The sequence below is a fragment of the Kogia breviceps genome, chromosome 19 (assembly GCF_026419965.1).
Source record: "Kogia breviceps isolate mKogBre1 chromosome 19, mKogBre1 haplotype 1, whole genome shotgun sequence".
NCBI lineage: Eukaryota > Metazoa > Chordata > Mammalia > Artiodactyla > Physeteridae > Kogia > Kogia breviceps.
In genome coordinates this window covers 11,863,276-11,868,820 of record NC_081328.1, presented here as the reverse complement: position 1 = coordinate 11,868,820, position 5,545 = coordinate 11,863,276, and the positions used below count along the sequence as shown (strand labels likewise).

General features: G+C 40.1%; 1 non-coding gene across 1 annotated transcript; it reads left to right on the top strand.

The window, feature by feature from the left end:
• The first annotated feature begins 2,255 nt into the window (after positions 1–2,255).
• Positions 2,256–2,328, top strand: TRNAL-CAA (transfer RNA leucine (anticodon CAA)). Its single transcript has one exon. It is a non-coding gene; the product is annotated as a tRNA-Leu (tRNA).
• The last annotated feature ends 3,217 nt before the right edge of the window (positions 2,329–5,545 follow it).

Genomic DNA, 5,545 nt, shown 5'->3' with positions numbered 1-5,545 from the left:
TCTAGGGCTGTTTCTGTTTTTTCTGAGACCTGATTCTTCACATTTTCCTGAAGTCTCTGGAGGATCCCTAATTACTCAATAAACTCTTCCTGTTGTTGTTTTCTTAAATTAGCCAATCAGTTTGTGTTGCTTGCCAGCAAAGAACCCTGACACACAAAACTGTATATTTATATACAATATATTTTTTTGTTTTTGTTTTGCCATAAATGGGATTATACTATATGTACTGTCCTGCAACTTGATTTTTTAAAAAATTTTTTTCACTTAATTATATGCCTAGTAGATTTCTCCATGTCAATATTTCTATTTATCTACCTCAATCTTCTAGATCTCTTTCTTGGTGTGTGTGTGTATGTGTTTAAAAACTGGGGTCACTCTACACATATGGTCTGTTACCTTCTTTTTAAATTGGTAAGCTATCTTAATCATATTTCTATGCTCATATATGGACATAAGTTATGAGTTTTAATGGCCAACTACTATGCCATTGCCTGAGTATAAATTAATCTATTTACCACTTCCTTAATGGTGGCTCTTTGTGTTGTTTATAATTTTTTTTCATAGTATTAAAGCAACAATGAACATCCTTGAATAGTCACATGCTTGTGAATTTGTCCTCTTTTTCCTTAGGGTAAATGCCCAGAACTAGCCCTGCTCATTTACAGTTGTATACATTAAAATTTTTAAAGTAATTAATTTTTAATAAATATGTATGCACGTGGTAAAAAGTTCAAACAAAACAAAATATTTAGAGTACCAAGTGGAGTTCATACCAGGAATGCAACACTGGTTTAACATTTTAAAAAGTAATCAGTATAATTCACCTCATTAGCAAAATAAAGGAGAAAATATGATCATCTCAATAGATTAAAAAAAAGCATTGACAAAATTTGAAACTATATATTTATAATTTTGAAAAACCTCAGCAAATCAGAAATGGAAGGGAACTTTTTCAATCTGCTACAGAGCATCTAAAACAAACCTCAGTTGGGACTTCCCTGGTGCCACAGTAGTTAAGAATCCGCCTGCCAATGCAGGGGACATGGGTTCGAGCCCATGTTCGGCCCCACATGCCGTGAAGCAACTAAGCCCGTGAGCCACAACTACTGAAGCCTGTGCACCTAGAAGCCTGTGCTCTACAACAAGAGAAGCCACTGCAATGAGAAGCCCACGCGCCGCAACCAGAGAAAGCCTGTGTGCAGCAATGAAGACCCAACGCAGCCAAAAATAAATAAATAAATAAATCTCAAGCAAACTTCAGCTGACATTGTACTTAATGGTGAACTATTTTCTCCTAATAGTGGGAACAAGGCATAATGATTAGACAGAAGAAGTAAAACTGTTATTATTTGCAGATGACATGATTGTGCATGTAGAAAACACTATGGAATCTACCCAAAAAAAGCCCTATTAGAGCTAATACATGAATTAGCTAAATGAATGAACTAATAAATGAAGATCATAATATACAAGGTAAATATACATAAATCAATTCTATTTCTGTATACTCACATTAAGCAATTGCAAAACAAAAACAGCCTTTATAAAAGCATCAAAAACACCATATGGAGGAAGAAATCTAATGAAAGATATGTAATTTCTTCTAACTGAAAACTACTGAGAGAAGTTAAAGAAGATACAAATATATAGAAAGATATGCACCATTTTTAATAGATTGGAAGGCTAAAATTAAGATATCAATTCTTCCAAATTTTAGGAATACATTTGATGAAATCCCAATCAAAATCCCAGCTAAGATTTATTTTATTTTTTAAAATTTATTTATTTTATTTTTGGCTGCGTTGGGTTTTCATTGCTGTGCATGGGCTTTCTCTAGTTGTGGCGAGTGGGGGCCACCCTTCGTTGTGGTGTACTGGCTTCTCATTGCGGTGGCTTCTCTTGTTGTGGAGCATGGGCTCTAGGCGCGCGGGCTTCAGTAGTTGCAGCACACGGACTTGGTAGCTGTGGCTCACAGGCTCTAGGGCGCAGGCTCAGCAGCTGTGGCGCACGGGCCCAGTTGTTCTGTGGCATGTGGGATCCTTCTGGACCCGGGCTCGAACTCGTGTCCCCTGCATTGGCAGGCAGATTCCCAACCACTGTGCCACCAGGGAAGCTCCTAAGATTTATTTTAAATATGAGTCTACTCTATATAATTCTATGTCAAAATTTTGAAAATCTGATGAAGAGAGAAAAGTATTATTTACCAAAAGAAAAAAACACTCTAGGAAAAGATGAAAACCTAGAATACTGGGAATTCCCTGATGGTCCAGTGGTTAGGACTCCATGCTTTCATTGCCAAGGGCACAGGTTCAATCCCTGGTCAGGGAACTAAGATCCCACAAGCTGTGCAGCACAGCCAAAAAACAAAACAAAACAAAACAAAATGTAAAAAACCTAAAACACAAATGATCACAGGAGAAATTGAGGTCCTTGTGAAAGAACTACTCAAAAAAGTGCTATGTACAGATAGCTTCATGAAAAACTTCTTTCTAACTTTCAAGGAATCAATCATTCCTGTGCTATGTTTAAATTTTTTCAAGTATAAAAATGTATGAGTTGGGTTGTCTCTTTATTGTTGGTTTGTAGAAGTTCTTAATATATTACTGGATATCCATGTATTAAAGTACAATCATGGGCTTCCCTGGTGGTGCAGTGGTTAAGAATCTGCCTGCCAATTCAGGGGACACGGGTTTGAGCCCTGGTCCGGGAAGATTGCACATGCCCGTGGAGCAACTAAGCCCGTGTGCCACTACTGAGCCTGCACTCAAGAGCCCACGAGCCACAGCTACTGAAGCCTGCAGGCCACAACTACTGAAGCCTGTGCGCCTAGAGCCCATGCTCTGCAACAAGAGAAGCCACTGCAATGAGAAGTCCACGCACCATAACGAAGAGTAGCCCTGGCTCGCCGCGACTAGAGAAAGCCTGCATGTAGCAACAAAGACCCTACGCAGCCAAAAATAAAATAAATTAAATAATTTTTTTTTAAAAACTACAATCATGTAGTGGAACGTTTGTAATGGGTGTGAGCTTAGGCACTATGGGTTGCCATTTCTCCAAATGTTTTGTTGTGTTTTTTTTGCGGTTTGCAGGCCTCTCACTGTTGTGGCCTCTCCCGTTGCGGAGCACAGGCTCTGGACGCGCAGGCTCAGCGGCCATGGCTTGCGGGCCCAGCCGCTCCGGGGCATGCGGGGTCTTCCCGGACCGGGGCACGAACCCATGTCCCCTGCATCGGCAGGTGGATTCTCACCCACTGCGCCACCAGGGAAGCCCTCTCCAAATGTTTTGAAGAAGCCAATCTGTGAGAATGGATTGGACACACAGAAAGAGGCACTGACAAGAGGCTGAAGAGTGAATTCTGGAAAAATTCACATCTATCGTTCTAGTCCTTCATTCCTACCTTTTCTATGGTTGGTTATGTGAGCCAATACATCCCTCTTTTTGCCTCAGTTATTTCAATTTGTATTTGTCCCTTGCAACCAGAAGAGTACTAGTACAATAGTTATTTGAAACGGTGCTGTATGGCCCCAGCTGACATTTTGATTGTAGCCTTTTGAGAGACCCCAAGCCAGAACTGCCCAGTCAACCTGCTTTCAAATTCCTGATTCACAGGAACTATAAGATAGCAATGTTTGTTTTAAAAAGATAATGTTGGGAGTTTCCTGGTGGCCTAGTGGTTAGGATTCTGGGCTTTTACTGCCGTGCCCTGGGTTCGATCCCTGGTCCTGGAACTGAGATCCTGCAAGCTATGTGGCACGGCCAAAAAATATAAATATATGTTGTAGAAATTTGCCTATTGACGTAGAAAGATACTTATGATATATTGCTGAATTGAAAAAGCAGGCTACAAAACAGCATATGTGGTATGATTAAATTTTTTAAAAATAAAATATATATGCAAATGTACTATATAACTACAATGAAAAGCTCATGGGTGGTGCAGTGGTTAAGAATATGCCTGCCAATGCAGGGGTCACAGGTACGATCCCTGGTCCAGGAAGATCCCACATGCCGCAGAGCAACTAAGCCCGTGCGCCACAACTACCGAGCCCATGTGCTGCAGCTACTGAAGCCCGCGCGCCTAGAGGCTGTGCTCTGCAACAAGAGAATCCACTGCAATGAGAAGCCCATGCACCGCGACAAAGAGTAGCCCCCGCTTGGCGCAACTAGAGAAAGCCCGTGCGCAGCAACGAAGACCCAATGCAGCCAAAAATAAAAATAAAAACAAACAAACAAAAAAGTTTATGGAAAGATAGATACCAAGACAGAAAAAGGGTTTGTCCCTGTGTGAGAGGATTTATTTTCATCTTGCTTGTCTTTTTATTTGTTTACATGTTTGTTTCCTGATTATTCTGTAATGAATGAAGAGAATCTTCAGAAAAAAATTGATAATGCTCAGTGTTTTAAGGGGAAGTGAAGCCACTGGCACTGCCTTTCTAAAAAGTAACTTTACATGTGCATTAAGAGTCTTAAAAAAAGTATGCACTTTTTGGCCTAGTAATCCTAATCTTTGGATTAGAATAAGATATTTCCTGTCTTAAGGAAATAACTAGTGCAATGCAGCAAAGATTTATGTTCAAGAATTTTCATCATATTCTATGTTTTAATGAAATATTAGAAATAACCTTAATGCACAATAAAAGAATAATTGTAATTCCAATCAGAGCGTCTTGGGCTACAATGACTGAGGAGTATTGGGCATTAAAGCCCAGGGACCAGGGACATGACACATCCTTCATAAAAAAGGATTGTCCCAACTTTCATTTCTGGAAAAATGCAGTAGGCATACTTTTCCCGTTGTTCTTTCTAAGTACAACTGGAAACCCTGAACATTGTGAACAAACATAAGAAACACTTCCAAACTCATTGTATGTAGTCAGCATTACTCTGATAACAAAGCCAAAGACATTACAATAGATATAAAACTACTAATATCCCTTATGAATATTGATATAAAAATCCTTGATAAGGGCTTCCCTGGTGGCGCAGTGGTTGAGAATCCGCCTGCCGATGCAGGGGACATGGGTTCATGCCCCGGTCTGGGGGGACCCCGCATGCCGCGGAGCGGCTGGGCCCGTGAGCCATGGCCACTGAGCCTGAGCGTCCGGAGCCTGTGCTCTGCAACGGGAGAGGCCACAACAGTGAGAGGCCCGCGTATCACACACACACACAAAATCCTTGATAAGATACTAGCAAATAAAATTCAGCAGCATATTTAAAAGATTATACACCATAACCAACTGAGATTTATTCCTGGAAGGCAAGGATGGTTTAACATAGAAAAATCAGTTAATGTAATACACCATTATTTTTTTAATGAAGGGAAAAAAAACTCCCTACCTGATCACCTCAATTGTTGCAGAAAAAAGCACTTGACAAAATTCAATATCCTTTCATGAGAAACCACTTAACAAATTATGAATGAAATGAAACTTCCTCAACATGGTAATAATGACCATAAATGTAAAACCCACAGCTGACATCATACTCAGTGGTGAAAGACTAAAAGCTTTTCCCTTAAGATAAGGAAAAAGACAAGGATGCCTGC